General features: G+C 39.4%; 1 protein-coding gene across 6 annotated transcripts in view; it reads right to left on the minus strand.

Moving 5' to 3' along the window:
- Window positions 1–21,479, minus strand: part of PLCB4 (phospholipase C beta 4) — a 488,707-nt gene that overhangs the window by 175,713 nt on the left and 291,515 nt on the right. The gene's annotated exons all lie outside the window — the stretch shown is intronic.

The raw sequence follows: 21,479 nt of genomic DNA on the forward strand, positions 1-21,479 counted from the left end.
GGTAGAGGGACCCCAGGCTTAGGAATTACAATGTAGAACGTCAGAGATTAGAAGACTGTATGTGGTCAGCAGGGAGCAGGAAAGCTACTATTCTCCTGAAAATTTAAAATGTTTCATAAAACCCTTTAGTAAGCCACTTCTTCACTCTCCCAAATTCCTACTAGAAAACCCACCTCCAGTCACTGAAGGATTTAAGATGGAAATTCAGGTTTCTTTGAATATAACTAACTTTCAAGGGCATGAGTATATTTTGTAAAGGATAAACGAGGTATAACTTTATCATTTCAGACAAATGTAATACCTAACCGCACCAAAGGCTTTCTTTTCCATCCTCCTTTGCTGCTGGATGGAGCCCTATGATTAGCTCTGGTCAATGGGCTCTGCATCAAGAGGTGTCTGTTCTGAGCTACAACATTTATTGCTCCTTCTCTAGGCACAGTATAGGTTGGTAGATCACTTGCAAAGAAGGCAACAAAGTCTTCTTCTCCCTGTATTATACTGTCTCGCAATGTAGCTCTCTACAGCTCTTCCCATCAGGATGTGGAAACTATTTCTCCATCCCTTGGATCTAAGTTGGATATGTGACTTTTTTGATGCAAATCAGAAGTGTTAAAAGCACTCACACTTTGAGGCTAGCTTTCTTCCTTCTCTTTGGAACATCTTGACTACCATACAAAAAAAGTTTGAGAAATCTTGCTGGAAGACGAGAGCTACATGGCATGAGGCCTCAGTCAACCTGGCCATCCTGGGTGAGGTCCCAGATACATGCATAAGGCCATCCTAGACCATCCAGCCCCAGCCAAGCCAGCCCAGGAAAACCACTTAACCAGCTCACCTAACTGTGAGAAATACATGGTTTTTTGAATCCACTAAGTTTGGGAATGGTTTGTCACAGTAATAGCTAAATGATACACCTACTAATAAGGAAGAATGGGATGAGAGTTCTCTGTCTCTAGCAGGTGAGTGGTCATTCCGATCATGTTATGCAAATAATTGCTCAACAGAGTAGTAAGGGAATTCAAGGAAGAAGAAAATAAAAAATAAGGGAAAAATTAGAAACAAAGCAACCCAGGGTGGGAATATAGAATTAAAGTCAATTATCTGTGACCTTTTAAAACAAGTACTTAAAACTGTAACATCACTTTTCTGGAGGTTGCTATTATGAACAGAAATCTGTCCATTTGTGAGCAAACTGACAGAGAAAGGTTTGCATGTTATTTGTCTTTGAATTGCCCCACTTGGTTCTCTTGGCACTACGCCTAGCAAAGCTGGTACCTTAACAGGCGATGAAGCCGTCTGATGAACAAGTGAATAACTGAATGGGGAAAGGAATGACTTATTGCCATGTGATGACAAAGGTGTGCAGCCACATTTTACTAATTATCCCATTTGATGTCAGGCTTTGCTTTTTTTTCTCCCCAAACAGTTCTATTTATGGCTTCTATTCTATTTGGAAGAATAAGTAAGGCAGCTATTATGTGATAAATAAGAATCATGAAGGCTCTGAGAACAGCCTGAAAATAAAAAGATGGTCTTGGTTGACATCAGGAAAGGTCAGCTTGTTCTTTGGTCTAATGTTAAGCAGAGACTTACCCTGTGAGCTTCTGATTACAGGAATTATTTTTCTCATTTCATTTGCCTCTCTTCATACCTCACATGGCGTCTGATACGCAGCAGGTAGGTTTCATATTTTGTTCGTGGAAAAGACTTTAAAGTTACACAGAAGGAAATATACCCAGTTAATTCAGAGGAAGCTGAAAACTCTTCCAGTGATGGAAATCTAATTGGTTTTAATCCTTAGTTAGAATGCATTTATTCAAGAACAGTGTATTGAATGTTTAACATAGGTCAGGTACCATACAGGAGGGATAACGATAAACCTGCTTCTGCAAAGCATACAATCGAGGGCAGAAGGCCTACAGACGGAGTACTGAATGAGTTACTAATTCCAACACCACTTTTATTATTACCCCGGTCTAGCATTTACTAAGCAGTAATCAGATGCCTTTTTATATGGCAGGAATTGTACGACAGCCATTTTCAACATTTAGCAGTATTCTTCACTTCTGGGTATTTGCTGAGACTGTTAGTAAATTGACACTTTGATTAGTGATACAATATTAATTGACGTTTTAGAGTGTATTTAACATTTCAATGCCTATTTTTTTCTCATTAAGGAAGAAAGACATCAGCCATCTAACCACTGACAATTTTCCAGAGAACTTAAAATTTACTCATTCCCTATGTAATTCTACAAAATCATTCAGCTCCAAGTTTCAAAATATAGACTATCATTCCAAATATAATTACCCACACTTTTTGAACAGCTTTAGATAAAATACTGTGTGGTAAACATAAAAGTAAAACACTTTAGAATTCAGTTGTGTTTAAATATCTATTCAGATTGACAGTGCTGTTGAATTATTTTAAAACTCTCCTGGTCTGGAGTGTTTTCATTTCATCATTTTAACCTATTACACCATGAATTATTTTGAATGTGCTAATGTGTCTAGGCTACAGACCTGGCTCATAGCAAGAAAAACACTGTTCCAAAGTTTTACTGTGCATGCATAATATTACTTGCTAATTCAGATTCTTAATAGTAACATGATTGTTTACTTTCAACATGTATTCTAAAATGTTTTCCCACATCTAATAGGTATAAAGACTGTGTGATACACGCTATTATGACATCTATTTTGCAAGTGGGGAAACTAAAGCCTCAAGCAATAAAATCACTTGTCCAAAGTCACAAAGCTACAAACTGGTAAAGCCAGTATTTGAATGAAACAGCCTCATTCCAGAATTGGAATTACTAAGCTACTCTGAAATTCTGCTTTCTCTCAAAGAGAAAAAAAGTGAAGTTCCTAAGAAAGTTTGAAGCATGATTTAATTCCAGAGAAACTTTCAAAGCAGCATCTATTATGTAAATTATGGTGCATTTCTTTTTTAGGTCCCACGGAGCAGATGTTTCTTTGCCCTAAGCTAATAGTCTCCTTCTTGTCTCTTCCTTCGCTGAACCATAACCGGAGTGTGCCTCCAGGTGCTGTTATGAGGAACACGTGCTCAGTATAAGCAACCACACTTCTGATGCACCCGTCTGCTGGTATTTACGACGGATTTAACAGCTGAGCTGACTATGCATCCTCAGTGAGGGAACTTTCATGGGGGCAAGATGGCAAAGACCAGATGAGCCAATGAAAAGCAGGCCAGGTCCACAGCATACAATGAATAAGTCACGAATGTGTTTTTGGCAACACTAAAAATCTATGCCAGGCAGATGTGAGTTTTCTGGTCACTGTTGCCCCCACTAAGGAGAATTTCTTCCTGGTTGCGAATACTAACAGGGGATGAAAAACCCACTGGAATAAGGCCACTTCCCACTCTGCTCCTTGCCCTACCCCCATTCCATCCTTCACGTCAAATGAGAGAGAACATCCTTGTCCTTGGTTAGGTCTCCCCGCTTCCTGTTCCCCATGTAGAAATCCAACGTGAGGGAACAAGGTTTTGGTTCTTTACCAGCATCCAGAACTTCCTGGGAGGAAGAACCAAAGGGCTTCCGAAATTCTGGATTTCTGGGATGAAAGAATATGAAATTCAAAGAATCCCATTGTGGGGGTCAAAAGGTCATTCACCCATTCAGGGCACAAGATCTAAATAGCTAATTCATCTCCCCTGCACCCCAAGCAGAAACCCCACAGCCTCCTCTTGGAGGAAGAGGGCTGCTTTTTCTGGCTACTCTGGCTCCCAGCAACCTAAGGACCAAGTCACCATCTCACCTTATAACAAACGCCTTGGCTTTACCATCTGCTAAATACAAAAGGGGCTACGTTGCCAACAGTCACTCTGTTTGCAGTAGTGGCAAACACAGAACACCCTAAACCTCCAACAATACAGGTGGGGTAAAGTCAACTCTGGCAAAGCCACACGGTGGAACAGTACAAGGCCATTAAATGTGATGGTTTCAAAGAGCTTTTCATAACATGGGTAAATGCTGGCATTGTTTTAAATGAAAAGGTAGAATGTAGCACATGACTTCAACTATTCAAAATATGCACGGAAAGAAAAAGCAAAAGACTAAAGAGAAAAATATTCAACTGTTAGCCAGTGGTTTCCTTTGGGAGGAGGTACCTTGCTGAGTTTTTGTTTTGTTTTTTTTTTATACTTATGTACTTTCTCATTTTTAAATTATATATTACTTCAATTATAAAGATACTCCCATCTTCATAAGACATCGTTAAAATGATAAACTCTTTGAATGTGGCTTAGTAAGTCAATTACTGATATTTCTGAAGTGTGTTGCTGTATCTCAAGTTTCAGCTAAACTTCTTGCTAGTCACTCTTATCTCCATTTTCTCTATTGTCCCCTTCTGCCTAAAATGAACCCCCAACCTATCTCCTTAGCTTAAAATGCTGTCTATATCTTGAGGTCTGGCTCAACGTCATTTCCTTGATATTTTCTCTAATTCTCTCTTCCCTTGAATCCTACAATACTTTACATACCAAGGCAATGGACATTCCATTAGCACTATAATAAATCCAAGCTCATAAGACAGGTAACTAGATACATAAGCTGAATTCATCTTTGTACTCCCTGCACAACACCTTCCACACGGGACGCATTCAATACATTCTTACAGATAAAGAAATACAGATAAGACAGATAAAGGAATAAGTTAGCAACCAAATTATTTAATTTCATGTTTAGTTTTACAGTCCATGATTAGAGATTTTTCCATTTTCTAGCCAAATGCCATACTCCAAATTCTGGTGTCCACAGTTATAAAGTCGTTAACAATCTTCCTTAAATTGAGTCAGTCCAGCAGATGACATTTGTTTTATATAAATGCAACTAAGGAAGATAAATACAGTAAATAAAATACAAGCTGCAATATGAATCTTTAAGTTTGTGTCCTCCTGGCACAGACTAATCTCTCAATACATGAAAGTGAATGAATAGAAACTGCACATAGGCATTGCATAAGCAAGATGACCTGGGTAATTAGGGCACCTAATGCTCATGTTCATTTTGAGTGTTAAATGTTGTCAGATACTCACAGTTATTAGTGTATCTTGGTTTGCCAGGGCTTCTGTAACAGAGAACAGGCATATCTTCTTTTATTGTGCGTCACAGATTTTTTCTTTTCTTTCTTCTTCTTTTTTTTTTTTTTTTTAACAAATTAAAAGTTTGTGGCAACCCTGCATGAAGTAATTCTATCAGTCCCATTTTCCCAACAGGATCACTCACTTCCTCTCCACATTTTTGGTAATTCTCACAATATTTCAAACTTTTTTGTTATTATATGTTATGGTGATCTGTGATTAGTGATCTTTTACAATTGCCATTGTTTTCAGGTGCCACAAACCATACCCCTAGAAGACAGTGAGCGTAATAAATGTGTTTTGACTACCTCACTGACTAGGGAAACAGTGGGCTTTTCTCCATCTCCTCTGGCCTCCCTATTTCCTGAGCAACAATATTGAAATTAGGCCAACTAATAATCCTACAATGGCCTCAAAGTATTCAAGTGAAAGAGTCACAGGTCTCTCATTTTAAATCAAAAGTTAGAAGTAATTAAGCTCCATGACATCAAAAGACAGGCCAAGAATTAGGCCTCTTGCACCAAATAGCCAAGTTGTGAATACAAAAGAGTTCTCCAAAGAAGGTAAGAGTGCTTCTCCAGTGAAATCATGAATTACAAGAAAGCAAAACAATCTTATTGCTGATATGGAGAAAGTCTTAGTGGTCTGGATAGAAGATCAAACCAGCCACAACATTTTCTCAAAACAAAGCCTAATCCAGAGCAAGGCCCAAACTCATTTTAATTCTATGGAGTCTGAGAGAGGTGAGGAAGCTGCAGATGAACACTCTGAAGCTATCAGAGGTTCATTCGTGAGGTTTAAGGAAAGACGCCATCTCCATAACACAGAAACGTCAAGGTAAAGCTGCAAGAGCTGATGTAGAAGCTGCTTGCAAGTTATCTAGAACTTCTAGCTAAGATAACTGATGAAGGCTGCTACACTAAGCAGATTTCTGATGTAGACAAACAGCCTTTCACTGAAAGAAGGTGTGCTCTAGTATTTTCATAGATAGAGAGAAGTCAAGGCCGGGCTTCAAAGTGTCAAAGATCAGGCTGACTCTCTTATTAGGGGTTAATTTAGCTGGTGACTTTCCGTTGAAGCCAATGCTCATGTACCATTTTGAAAATCCCAGGGATGTGAAGACTTATACTAATTCTACTCTGCTTGTTTTCTATAAGTGGAACAAAGAAGCCTGGATGAGAGCATATCTGTTAACAACATGGCTTACTATTTTAAATCCACTGTTGAAACCTACTGCTCAGGAAAAAAAGATTCCTTTCAAAATATCACCACTCATTGACAATGTACCTGGTTACCCAAGAGCTCTAATGGAGATGTACAATGAGATTAATGTTTGCATGCCTGCTAACCCAACAGCCATTCTGTAGCCCATGGATCAAGGAGTCATTTTGACTTTCAAGTCATTTGAGAAATGTATTTCATAAGGCTATAGCTGTCATAGATAATGATTCTTCTGATAGATGTGGACGAAGTAGATTAAAATATCAACATTCACACTGGTTTGGAGAATTTGATTCCAACCCTCATGAATGACCTTGAGGGATGCAAGACTTCAGTGGAGGAAGTAACGGCAGACGTGGAAGAAATAGCAAGGGAACTAGAATTAGAAACAGAGCCTGAAGACATGACTAAATTGGTGCCACCTCATAAAACTTAAACAGATGAAGAGTTGCTTCTTATGAATGAGCAAAGAAAGTGGTATCTTCACATGGAATCTACTCCTGGTAAAAATGCTGTGAACATTGTCAAATGACCAATGATTCAGAATATTAATCAACTTAATGGTGGGTTTGAGAGAGTTGACTCCAATTTTGAAAGAAGTACTACTGTGGGTAAAATGCTATCAAGGAGGCAGGGCAAGATGGCAGACTGGTGAGCTGTATGTTTTAGTTACTCCTCCAGGAAAGTAGGTACAAAGCCAGGAACTGCGTGGACTGGACACCACACAGCAATCTGACTTTGGGCATACTTCATACAACACTCATGAAAACGTGGAACTGCTGAGATCAGCGAAATCTGTAAGTTTTTGCGGCCAGGGGACCCGCGCCCCTCCCTGCCAGGCTCAGTCCCGTGGGAGGAGGGGCTGTCAGCTCCGGGAAGGAGAAGGGAGAACTGCAGTGGCAGCCCTTATCGGAAACTCATTCTGCTGATCCAAACTCCAACCATAGATAGACGGAGACCAGACACCAGAGAATCTGTGAGCAGCCAGCCCAGCAGAGAGGAGACAGGCATAGAAAAAAAACAACACGAAAAACTCCAAAATAAAAGCGGAGGATTTTTGGAGTTCTGGTGAAAATAGAAAGGGGAAGGGCAGAGCCCAGGCCCGAGCTCAGCCCCTGAGGCGCATACACAAATCCCGAAGAAAAGCTGATCTCTCTGCCCTGTGGACCTTTCCTTAATGGCCCTGGTTGCTTTGTCTCTTAGCATTTCAATAACCCATTAGATCTCTGAGGAGGGCCCTTTTTTTTTTTTTTTTTTAATCCTTTTTTCTTTTTCTAAAACAATTACTCTAAGAAGCCCAATACAGAAAGCTTCAAAGACTTGCAATTTGGGCAGGTCAAGTCAAGAGCAGAACTAAGAGAGCTCTGAGACAAAACTCAATAATCCAGTGGCTGAGAAAATTCACTAAACACCACAACTTCCCAAGAAAAGGGGGGTGTCCGCTCACAGCCATCATCCTGGTGGACAGGAAACACTCCTGCCCATCGCCAGCCCCATAGCCCAGAGCTGCCCCAGACAACCCAGTGTGACGGAAGTGCTTCAAATAACAGGCACACACCACAAAACTGGGCGTGGACATTAGCCTTCCCTGCAACCTCAGCTGATTGTCCCAGAGTTGGGAAGGTAGAGCAGTGTGAATTAACAAAGCCCCATTCAGCCATCATTTCAGCAGACTGGGAGCCTCCCTACACAGCCCAGCAGCCCAGAACTGCCCTGGGGGGACGGCACTCACCTGTGACATAGCACAGTCATCCCTCAACAGAGGACCCGGGGTGCACGGCCTGGAAGAGGGGCCCACTTGCAAGTCTCAGGAGCCATACGCCAATAGCAAGGACTTGTGGGTCAGTGGCAGAGACAAACTGTGGCAGGACTGAACTGAAGGATTAGACTATTGCAGCAGCTTTAAAACTCTAGGATCACCAGGGAGATTTTATTCTTAGAGCCACCCCCCCTCCCTGACTGCCCAGAAACACGCCCCATATACAGGGCAGGCAACACCAACTACACACGCAAGCTTGGTACACCAACTGGACCCCACAAGACTCACTCCCCCACTCACCAAAAAGGCTAAGCAGGGGAGAACTGGCTTGTGGAGAACAGGTGGCTCGTGGACGCCACCTGCTGGTTAGAGAAAGTGTACTCCACGAAGCTGTAGATCTGATAAATTACAGATAAGGACTTCAATTGGTCTACAAATCCTAAAAGAACCCTATCAAGTTCAGCAAATGCCACGAGGCCAAAAACAACAGAAAATTATAAAGCATATGAAAAAATCAGACGATATGGATAACCCAAGCCCAAGCACTCAAATCAAAAGATCAGAAGAGACACAGCACCTAGAGCAGCTACTCAAAGAACTAAAGATGAACAATGAGACCATAGTACGGGAGACAAAGGAAATCAAGAAGACCCTAGAAGAGCATAAAGAAGACATTGCAAGACTAAATAAAAAAATGGATGATCTTATGGAAATTAAAGAAACTGTTGACCAAATTAAAAAGATTCTGGACACTCATAGTACAAGACTAGAGGAAGTTGAACAACGAATCAGTGACCTGGAAGATGACAGAATGGAAAATGAAAGCATAAAAGAAAGAATGGGGAAAAAAATTGAAAAAATCGAAATGGACCTCAGGGATATGATAGATAATATGAAACGTCCAAATATAAGACTCATTGGTGTCCCAGAAGGGGAAGAAAAGGGTAAAGGTCTAGGAAGAGTTGTTGGGGAAAACTTCCCAAATCTTCTAAACAACATAAATACACAAATCATAAATGCTCAGCGAACCCCAAATAGAATAAATCCAAATAAACCCACTCCGAGACATATACTGATCACACTGTCAAACACAGAAGAGAAGGAGCAAGTTCTGAAAGCAGCAAGAGAAAAGCAATTCACCACATACAAAGGAAACAGCATAAGACTAAGTAGTGACTACTCAGCAGCCACCATGGAGGCGAGAAGGCAGTGGCACGATATAGTTAAAATTCTGAGTGAGAAAAATTTCCAGCCAAGAATACTTTATCCAGCAAAGCTCTCCTTCAAATTTGAGGGAGAGCTTAAATTTTTCACAGACAAACAAATGCTGAGAGAATTTGCTAACAAGAGACCTGCCCTACTGGAGATACTAAAGGGAGCCCTACAGACAGAGAAACAAAGACAGGACAGAGAGACTTGGAGAAAGGTTCAGTACTAAAGAGATTTGGTATGGGTACAATAAAGGATATTAATAGAGAGAGGGGAAAAATATGGCAAACATAAACCAAAGGATAAGATGGCTGATTCAAGAAATGCCTTCACGGTTATAATGTTGAATGTAAATGGATTAAACTCCCCAATTAAAAGATATAGATTCGCAGAATGGATCAAAAAAAATGAACCATCAATATGTTGCATACAAGAGACTCATCTTAGACACAGGGACACAAAAAAACTGAAAGTGAAAGGATGGAAAAAAATATTTCATGCAAGCTACAGCCAAAAGAAAGCAGGTGTAGCAATATTAATCTCAGATAAAATAGACTTCAAATGCAGGGATGTTTTGAGAGACAAAGAAGGCCACTACATACTAATAAAAGGGGCAATTCAGCAAGAAGAAATAACAATCGTAAATGTCTATGCACCCAATCAAGGTGCCACAAAATACATGAGAGAAACATTGGCAAAACTAAAGGAAGCAATTGATGTTTCCACAATAATTGTGGGAGACTTCAACACATCACTCTCTCCTATAGATAGATCAACCAGACAGAAGACCAATAAGGAAATTGAAAACCTAAACAATCTGATAAATGAATTAGATTTAACAGACATATACAGGACATTACATCCCAAATCACCAGGATACACATACTTTTCTAGTGCTCACGGAACTTTCTCCAGAATAGATCATATGCTGGGACGTAAAACAAGCCTCAATAAATTTAAAAAGATTGAAATTATTCAAAGCACATTCTCTGACCACAATGGAATACAATTAGAAGTCAATAACCATCAGAGACTTAGAAAATTCACAAATACCTGGAGGTTAAACAACACACTCCTAAACAATCAGTGGGTTAAAGAAGAAATAGCAAGAGAAATTGCTAAATATATAGAGACGAATGAAAATGAGAACACAACATACCAAAACCTATGGGATGCAGCAAAAGCAGTGCTAAGGGGGAAATTTATAGCACTAAACGCATATATTAAAAAGGAAGAGCGAGCCAAAATCAAAGAACTAATGGATCAACTGAAGAAGCTAGAAAATGAACAGCAAACCAATCCTAAACCAAGTACAAGAAAAGAAATAACAAGGATTAAAGCAGAAATAAATGACATAGAGAACAAAAAAACAATAGAGAGGATAAATATCACCAAAAGTTGGTTCTTTGAGAAGATCAACAAGATTGACAAGCCCCTAGCTAGACTGACAAAATCAAAAAGAGAGAAGACCCATATAAACAAAATAATGAATGAAAAAGGTGACATAACTGCAGATCCTGAAGAAATTAAAAAAAATTATAAGAGGATATTATGAACAACTGTATGGCAACAAACTGGATAATGTAGAAGAAATGGACAATTTCCTGGAAACATATGAACAACCTAGACTGACCACAGAAGAAATAGAAGACCTCAACCAACTCATCACAAGCAAAGAGATCCAATCAGTCATCAAAAATCTTCCCACAAATAAATGCCCAGGGCCAGATGGCTTCACAGGGGAGTTCTACCAAACTTTCCAGAAAGAACTGACACCAATCTTACTAAAACTCTTTCAAAACATTGAAGAAAATGGAACACTACCTAACTCATTTTATGAAGCTAACATGAATCTAATACCAAAACCAGGCAAAGATGCTACAAAAAAGGAAAACTACCGGCCAATCTCCCTAATGAATATAGATGCAAAAATCCTCAACAAAATACTTGCAAATCAAATCCAAAGACACATTAAAAAAATCATACACCATGACCAAGTGGGGTTTATTCCAGGCATGCAAGGATGGTTCAACATAAGAAAATCAATCAATGTATTACAACACATTAACAAGTCAAAAGGGAAAAATCAATTGATCATCTCAATAGATGCTGAAAAAGCATTTGACAAAATCCAACATCCCTTTTTGATAAAAACACTTCAAAAGGTAGGAATTGAAGGAAACTTCCTCAACATGATAAAGAGCATATATGAAAAACCCACAGCCAGCATAGTACTCAATGGTGAGAGACTGAAAGCCTTCCCTCTAAGATCAGGAACAAGACAAGGATGCCCGCTGTCACCACTATTATTCAACATTGTGCTGGAAGTGCTAGCCAGGGCAATCCAGCAAGACAAAGAAATAAAAGGCATCCAAATTGGAAAAGAAGAAGTAAAACTGTCATTGTTTGCAGATGATATGATCTTATATCTAGAAAACCCTGAGAAATCAACGATACAGCTACTAGAGCTAATAAACAAATTTAGCAAAGTAGCGGGGTACAAGATTAATGCACATAAGTCAGTAATGTTTCTATATGCTAGAAATGAACAAACTGAAGAGACACTCAAGAAAAAGATACCATTTTCAATAGCCACCAAAAAAATCAAGTACCTAGGAATCAACTTAACCAAAGATGTAAAAGACCTATACAAAGAAAACTACATAACTCTACTAAAAGAAATAGAAGGGGACCTTAAAAGATGGAAAAATATTCCATGTTCATGGATAGGAAGGCTAAATGTCATTAAGATGTCAATTCTACCCAAACTCATCTACAGATTCAATGCAATCCCAATCAAAATTCCAACAACCTACTTTGCAGACTTGGAAAACCTAGTTATCAAATTTATTTGGAAAGGGAAGATGCCTCGAATTGCTAAAGACACTCTAAAAAAGAAAAACGAAGTGGGAGGACTTACACTCCCTGACTTTGAAGCTTATTATAAAGCCACAGTTGCCAAAACAGCATGGTACTGGCACAAAGATAGACATATAGATCAATGGAATCGAATTGAGAATTCAGAGATAGACCCTCAGATCTATGGCCGACTGATCTTTGATAAGGCCCCCAAAGTCACTGAACTGAGTCATAATGGTCTTTTCAACAAATGGGGCTGGGAGAGTTGGATATCCACATCCAAAAGAATGAAAGAGGACCCCTACCTCACACCCTACACAAAAATTAACTCAAAATGGACAGAGATCTCAACATAAAAGAAAGTACCATAAAACTCCTAGAAGATAATGTAGGGAAACATCTTCAAGACCTTGTATTAGGCGTATTAGGCGACCACTTCCTAGACTTTACACCAAAAGCACAAGCAACAAAAGAGAAAATAGATAAATGGGAACTCCTCAAGCTTAGAAGTTTCTGCACCTCAAAGGAATTTCTCAAAAAGGTAAAGAGGCAGCTAACTCAATGGGAAAAAATTTTTGGAAACCATGTATCTGACAAAAGACCGATATCTTGCATATATAAAGAAATCCTACAACTCAATGACAGTAGTACAGTCGGCCCTATTATACAATGGGCAAAAGATATGAAAAGACAGTTCTCTGAAGAGGAAATACAAATGGCCAAGAAACATGTGAAAAATGTTCAGCTTCACTAGCTATTAGAGAGATGCAAATTAAGACCACAATGAGATACCATCTAACACCGGTTAGAATGGCTGCCATTAAACAAACAGGAAACTACAAATGCTGGAGGGGATGTGGAGAAATTCGAACTCTTATTCATTGTTGGTGGGACTGTATAATGGTTCAGCCACTCTGGAAGTCAGTCTGGCAGTTCCTTAGAAAACTAGATATAGAGTTACCATTCGATCCAGCGATTGCACTTCTCGGTATATACCCGGAAGGTAGGAAAGCGGTGACACAAACAGATATCTGCACGCCAATGTTCATAGCAGCATTATTCACAATTGCCAAGAGATGGAAACAACCCAAATGTCCTTCAACAGATGAGTGCATAAATAAAATGTGGTATATACACACGATGGAATACTACGCGGCAGTAAGAAGGAACGATCTCGTGAAACATATGACAACATGGATGAACCTTGAAGACATAATGCTGAGCGAAATAAGCCAGGCACAAAAAGAGAAATATTATATGCTACCACTAATGTGAACTTTGAAAAATGTAAAACAAATGGTTTATAATGTAGAATGTAGGGGAACTAGCAGTAGAGAGCAATTAAGGAAGGGGGAACAATAATCCAAGAAGAACAGATAAGCTATTTAACGTTCTGGGAATGCCCGGGAATGACTATGGTCTGTGAATTTCTGATGGATATAGTAGGAGCAAGTTCACAGAAATGTTGCTATATTAGGTAACTTTCTTGGGGTAAAGTAGGAACATGTTGGAAGTTAAGCAGTTATCTTAGGTTAGTTGTCTTTTTCTTACTCCCTTGTTATGGTCTCTTTGAAATGTTCTTTTATTGTATGTTTGTTTTCTTTTTAACTTTTTTTTCATACAGTTGATTTAAAAAAGAAGGGAAAGTTAAAAAAAAAAAAAAGAAAAGAAAAACAAGGGAAAAAAAAAGATGTAGTGCCCCCTTGAGAAGACTGTGGAGAATGCAGGGGTATTCGCCTACCCCACCTCCATGGTTGCTAACATGACCACAGACATAGGGGACTGGTGGTTTGGTGGGTTGAGCCCTCTACCACAGGTTTTGCCCTTGGGAAGACGGCTGCTGCAAAGGAGAGGCTAGGCCTCGCTATGGTTGTGCCTGGGAGCCTCCTCCTGGATGCCTCTTTGTTGCTCGGATGTGGCCCTCTCTCTCTGGCTAGGCCAGCTTGAAAGGGGGGTCGCTGCCCTCCCCCCTGCGTGGGATCGGACACCCAGGGGAGTGAATCTCCCTGGCGGCGTGGAGTATGACTCCCGGGGAGGAATGTAGACCTGGCATCGTGGGACGGAGAACATCTTCTTTGCCGGGGGGGGGATGTGAAAGGAAATGAAATGGGCTTCAGTGGCGGAGAGATTCCAGGGGGAGCCGAGGGGTCGCTCTGGTGGGCACTCTTGTGCACAATATAGACAACCCTTTGTAGGTTCTAAAGAATTGGGGTAGCTGGTGGTGGATACCTGAAACTATCAAACTACAACCCAGAACCCATGAATCTCGAAGACAATTGTATAAAAATGTAGCTTATGAGGGGTGACAATGGGATTGGGAAAGCCATAAGGACCACACTCCACTTTGTCTAGTTTGTGGATGGATGAGTAGAAAAATGGGGGAAGGAAACAAACAGACAAAGGTACCCAGTGTTCTTTTTTACTTCAATTGCTCTTTTTCACTCTAATTATTATTCTTGTTATTTTTGTGTGTGTGCTAGTGGAGGTGTCGGGGATTGATTTGGGTGATGAGTGTACCACTGTGTAATGGTGCTGTGAAGAATCGAATGTACGATTTGTTTTGTGTGGCTGCGTGGTATGTGAATATATCTCAATAAAATGAAGATAAAAAAAAATGCTATCAAACAGCATTATATACTACAAAGAAATCCTTCAGGAAGGAAAAGTTAATCAAAGTGGCAAATTTCACTGTTGTCTTATTTTAAGAAATTGCCATCAGCACCCCAACCTTCAGCAACCACCAACCTTGCTCAGTCAGCAGTCATCAACATCGAGGCAAGACCCTTCACCAGCAAAAAAGATTGTGACTTGCTGAAGGCTCAGATGATGGTTAGCATTTTTTGCACAATAAATATTTTTTAATTAAGGTACGTACATTTTAGACAAAATGCCACCGCTCATTTAATAGACTACAGTATAGTCTATGTTCACTGGGAAACCAAAATATTCATGTGAATTGCTTTACTGTGGTGGTCTGGAACCAAACCCACAACTCTCTATACCATAGATTAGTTGGCTTTAACAATAGAATTTTATTGTCTCATGGTTCTGGAGTCCAGAAGTCCAACATCAAGGTGTCAGTAGACCATGTTTCTTCTTAAGAGTATGTTCTATGCCTCTATCGTGATTCCTGATGAGCAGTCGACAATTCTTAGCATTTCTTGGCTGATGATGGCATAATTCAATCTCTGCCATCATGTGACCATCAGTCTGTGTGTCCAAATGTCCTCTCTTTATAAGGACACCAGTCATATTGGACTAAGGCCCATCCCCCTAATCCACTTTGGCTTCATCGTAACTAATAACATCTCCAAAGATCCTATTTACAAATAAGTTCACATTCACAGGACCAAGAGTTAGGACTTGAACATGTATTTTTCGGGGATACAATTAAATTTACAACACGAAGTTAGACTACACTGGAATCCCAGCTCTCATTTTCTAGCTGGGAAATCCTGCACTGCTCCCTCAGACTATAAGCTGGAAGAAACAACATCTACTTAAGTCCTGTCAGGGCAACATTAGAAAAACGCACGCAGAGGACTGAGCTCAACACCAATAAAGAAAGCATGTTGTGAAAGGCAGCTATAATTATGATGGTTAGAGTTGCTGAGAGCCTGTTGAAGTAGCCGTGGATGTATTAATACAAGCAAACATCTTTACTCAAACTTCTTAAAGTGTGATTTTCTGAACTTTATAAACATGGTATTTTCTGTACTTCTCTTGAGTAAGACTCCTCTAACTTAGAATAACTCCATTTCTGGATATCCTAAGTAATATACACCCATGTACATGATACTGTGCTTAATCAAATCTTGCCTGGAAACACTGCCAATGGAATATCAATAGCAACTCTATCAATTTGATTGTAATGAAATATACTAGTATGAGAATGACAAACACCTTCCCTGATTTACACACCCCCTATGCTTACAGAAGGTGTATAGGGGTTTTCAAGTCTTAGAATTCGCAAACTACCCTACCACCCCACATGAGCCAATAAACAGGCTGTAACTGGAAGTCCCATACAGTTATAATTTGGTTTGTTCTGACCTTAAGCAAGTTACATTCTCAGTGGTCCAAATCTCTAAGAAAGAAAGCTGGAAACACTTGTGCTGAGGGGTGTGTGAGAGTTAACTGAATAAAAATACCATATAAGTTACCTTCTAAGGCAACAGGCATGCTGTTGGGGCTGCAAGTGGTCATATATTAGAACCTCTGTACTACTGATTTTAAGAAAAAGCACATACACAGAGTAATATTATCAGGAGAGCAAGACTTCCATAAAAGTTTTATTTTATTATTTCAAAAGAGAAGTGCCTGGCCGTGTGTGTCCCCTGAGCTGCCTTTAGGCACCACTGCTCCCGTATAGAAAGGCTGTGCGTGACCGTCTGTTCCAGTGTTTGGGGCCCTTTGGTGATTATCCCTATCCCTGGCTTCCCCCACCAGTGTCGTGTACTGTAATCATGAGACTCACAAGGGAACTGGCCACATAAGACCCTCCCTAACACTCACTGAACACTCACTGCTCTAACCAGCAGCCGCCCATTTCTAACTATTGTGCAAGATTAACAGTTGATAAACTGGAAATTGGAATACTGTGGGAAATTTGGACCCAGAGGTCAGATGGATTGAGAGCGTGGGTCTTTACTCTGGTTTTATCCTAACTTTATACTGTAGCAAGGAAACTGGATTGGCTGAGGCTGGGAACTCAGTACTTGCATATTCTCAGGGAAAGAAGCAATGCTGCTCTTTTTAGAAAAACAAAATAGCTACCTACAAGCCAGAATAATAAAGTTCGCTTTTCTTCTGTTTTGCTCAGGTCTCTTTGGCCTATATATGGAAACAGCTCATTCTTTTCAAAATATGGGCTGAGCCATCCTTTAATATTATGTTGCTAAGTAGTCCTTTTTAAGTTAAAGGCATTCCTCTGCATAAAGGCTGAAGTTTCATTCAATCGGTCATACTCTGAGGCTATGGTGAAAACAATTCTCTACTGAAGCAGGAAGCTGATAATCAAAAAACAGGGTCAGGCTGAGAAGCTGACCTTGCCCGATATCAACCAAGACCATCTTTATATTTTAAGGGAATGCTCACCACAAAGTTTGTAAACCTACTCACCTTCAGGAGCAGAATGCACTAAAAAACAATTTGATGAACGGCCCTGAGAACAAAGCTCCTGTAGCATACTTGTTTTGAACAGAATATAGCAATGTATGATTAGCTAAAATAAAAGTGTGCTGAGCAAGTGCTGAAACAAGGTTGCCCAGGATTACATTTAATGTACAAATGGAGGGAGGAGGAGGAAGGGAGAGACAGACAGACAGACATCGTGGATATCTAAACAGAGATGCTGCAGCTGTTTGGAAGCACTTTACAAAGATAACTGTGAGAGCATGTAAGGCTCTATGTGAATCTTGGATTTCTGATTGCCACTCAGTGTCCTCATTAGCACAGCATTTTGTCTACTAAAGTACCTGTAGTGTTTCAGGTACAAGGCCCTGATCTGATTTTGTTTCATCAGATTATTTTCAAATGTAGAGCAGAAGTCCACTACAACAGACTTCTGAATAAAGGTCTTTATTCAACAGGTCAAACCGTGTCCCTCCAAATCTAATAAAGCATGCACACTAAAAGCCCCAACTAATGCAATTAGTCTGGACATGAAATATGACTTCTGACTCCAGGCAAATGTGACAAAGGATTCCATTTTGGCAACCCTTCTTGGAAAACGTCAATGTTTCTCATTAGTAATCTAATTGGTCCATAAAACATTTTATGCAGGATGTGTTACTTACTCATACCTCACATTGTTCAAGAACAATTTACAATTCATGGACATGAATAGTCTGAATAAGCAAGTATAATCTTAATTACAGAAGCAGTTATAGACAGACATAATTACAGGTATACAAAATAGCACTGACAGAGTCAATGTCTCCATAAATGACCTCCAGCTTAAATGCAAAAGAAAAACTAGAACTTAGTGGTAAAAGCATAGACCTTGTTAACAGACAGTCCTGCGTTCAAGTCCATCTTGAACAAGCCTTGTGAATCTTGGGAAAGCTAACTAATTTCCTTCAATCCTAGCTTCCTTAATAATTAAATGTTGATAGTAACACTGCCTACTTCATAAGCTTGTGGGACAATAATGGATGTACTACAAATGTCTGGGAGATAGTAAGCATAAATAAACTTCTTGGTTTCTTTAACACTGACCATTCAGCTGAGCCTGTGAAAGTGCTATACTTTTTCGTTTTGCTTTCCAAACAAAATGTAGAATGGACAACAAAGAAACTTGAGCTCATGAATGATCACACAGCCCCTTCAGAAAAGAGATATGAACTAAATCCTCAAGGGCTGGATAAATCAAAAGCTGAATAATCACATTCTGCCCAGTAAGGCCTTTAGGAACTTGAAACTGGATCATGTAACCTTTTCTCTCTTTTCTATTTTTTAAGCTGTTGGCTATTGGTGCATTATCCTATTGTAGTTGATAAATCAACTTTAAAACTGAATCATCAAAATATGCTGAGGCTATCTAGAAGAATCTGTAAACAGGGCGAAGAATGAGTCTACTTTCTCAAATGAAAGTTTGGGTGGCCTTCACTGGCCTTTCAGTTCTAACTCAGTACCTATCAATAAATAACTCACTTTGAAAGCATTTCATCTTTGGAAAACTCACTGAGGTCATATCGATGGGCACTTGATACATTCCAGGTGTACACACTTGATCCATATAATAGAATGGAGAGATTCCATTTTTTGAGATTTATCTAGTTATACTCATCCCATTCATGGATCATAAGTAGCCTAAATAACCTGCTTAATAGTCAATAAAGAAAATTAATTTGAAGTCACTCAGGAAAGAAGACAGCTTCATTTATCATGATTAAGAGACAAAGAAGGGTTCACAACATTCTATGCTACCTAAAAATGAAATTTTGAAAAGCAAATGTGATACTATCAAAAGGTAATTCATTAATGGTACATACAATGGAATACTACCAAGCAATTAAAAGGAACAGACTACACAAGCAACATAGATGAATCTCAGATGCATCATGCCAACCCAAGGTTCAAAAGGCTACAAGTCATATGACTCCATTTATATGACATTCCGGAAAAAGTAAAGCTGTGGTTGATGGAGAACAGATTAGTGATCACTGAGAGCTAAGGGTGGAAGGGCACTTGGCTACAAACAGGCAGCCAAGGAATTTTGGAACCGTTCTGTATCTAGTTATGCTAGTGGTTACATGACTCAATCAATACATCTGTCAAGCTCAAAAGTGATTTTACTGTCTGAAACTTTAAAACTAATTTTTTAAAAAACAAATTCACTGTTTACTGAGACCTCATCTTAAAGTATTTAACTTTTAATAGACAGGTTGTTTCTCTTGAACAAAAAGGGTCTTCATTAATAAAATTCCAGGAGAACTCATTTAAAACTTTAGCATATGTTTTGGAATGTCTTTGTAAACCCCCTTTCCAGTCTTCCTCTGTTGGGGAAGCCAGAAAGCTAAACATTATGTTTCCAAGACTCCACTGCTTCCACTCCACCAATTAGAAGGACATTAGTGATATTTGAAAGGCAGTGGACATCTTCCCACTGCTATCATTTCCAACAAGAATGATGTGAAAGGTGTAGATTTTAAAGGGAGTTCTAGTTGCAATAGCAACAAGATTATACCCTTAACTCAAAAGTCTAGTGGTAGCCACACAACTCTTGGTTCTCCAGCCTTTTGGGTCATTTTGTAAGCACCCAATCTCCTATATTAAATCCTTTCTGCTTGAAATGCCTGCAGTGGTTTCTGTTTCCTGCCTTGAGTTCTTGGCATAAAACCAGTTTATTTTTAAATAGCCTATGTCATGGTCCCTAAGGATGGGATTATTTGCAATATCTAGAGAAGTTCAGCTCTAAATGTATTACATAGAAACTATTACCCACTGATCAACTGTCAGCATTTTCTTCATAGATTTTCTGTTGTCCATTACATGTGGATTTAAAGTATATCCTTCCTTCTCTGTTAACAATTAACCAGATTTGTTAAGCCTAAAATAAATGCAGTAGACTTGTTTAAAGAAAAACTTCCCATGAGGCTTGACAACATAGCCTGAAGTATTAGGAATAAACCTCATTTTTAGATGCCTAGGGACTGAGCTGCCTGTATCGTTACACCTCTCAGGAGGATACCTAGGCTATTTCCAATATGCTTATCCACCGTGCTCAAATGTTAAAGCAAACAGAGCATTTCAAACAAGGTATGAGATAACAAGATTCAAAGGAGGAATGAATCGATGACTAGGTGTTGTGGATGTGCAGTTGAAAATTCCTTGCATTATAGGAACACAGTATACTCAAGTGAATAAGACGTGTATAATCTGGATACTATAGAGGTGAAAAGGGTTGGTCTGCGCTATTTACATGGTTTCTTTCCCTCTACAGCAGAGGTTCCTCACAGAAGATGTTGGTTGTTTTTACCTCTCAAAACCAGTCCTCGTTCTAGCGATAACGCTGCCCTAATGTTCATCCTGTAATCCTCCCCCTCATGCTTCTCAGTTTCTAACATTCCCATGACACTGACTCCAGAAGGGGAGCTCATGACCTGGGTTGGAATGTACTTGGTTCAGGGATGGACAGAATACTCAGATGTGACCAATTAGGATTAAGAAGTTGGGACTGTATTTGAGATACCAGGGAAGCAGACTCTTTCTTCTGCTAGGTTTGATGCTGTGGGAACATCAGCCTGGAGCTATCAGCGACTGACATGTGATGCCACAGAACTATCCAAACACATCAGAAGGCAAGGCAGAGAAGTGGAAAGAAACAGAAATAGAAAGTATCATCAAACTGAAAGAGACCTTGGAACCAGCTGTGTATGAGGCAAGAGCACCCCTGGCCTTTTCAGCTATGTGACCCAACAAGTTACCCTTTTATTCATGAAAAACCTTTGAGACAACACATTAGTTTATTGGTTCATTTTGTTTTTATCATAGAAGAGCCTTTACTGAAACCTTCAGACCAAAGCCTTCAGACCAAAATGTGTATTTTTTGTGTGTATTTTCAATGTGTCTAGAGCTGCTTCTGCTTTCGTGAGATTCTCCAATGAGTTGTAAGCCAGCCCCCACCCAAGTCAAGAACAGCTTTTCTAGAGACAATTCCAAATATCGACTATAAAGTTATTTTATGGCATGTTCTTATTACCAATAAAAATAAGCTTTACCAACTTTTACTTCTAAATAGAAAAGATCGATACAGAGCAATCATAGAAGGGAAGAAAGGAATTAACCAAAGAAGGTTATGGTTTATAAATATATGTAGCTCTAA

Source organism: Choloepus didactylus, chromosome 19 (assembly GCF_015220235.1).
Source record: "Choloepus didactylus isolate mChoDid1 chromosome 19, mChoDid1.pri, whole genome shotgun sequence".
Classification (NCBI taxonomy): domain Eukaryota; kingdom Metazoa; phylum Chordata; class Mammalia; order Pilosa; family Megalonychidae; genus Choloepus; species Choloepus didactylus.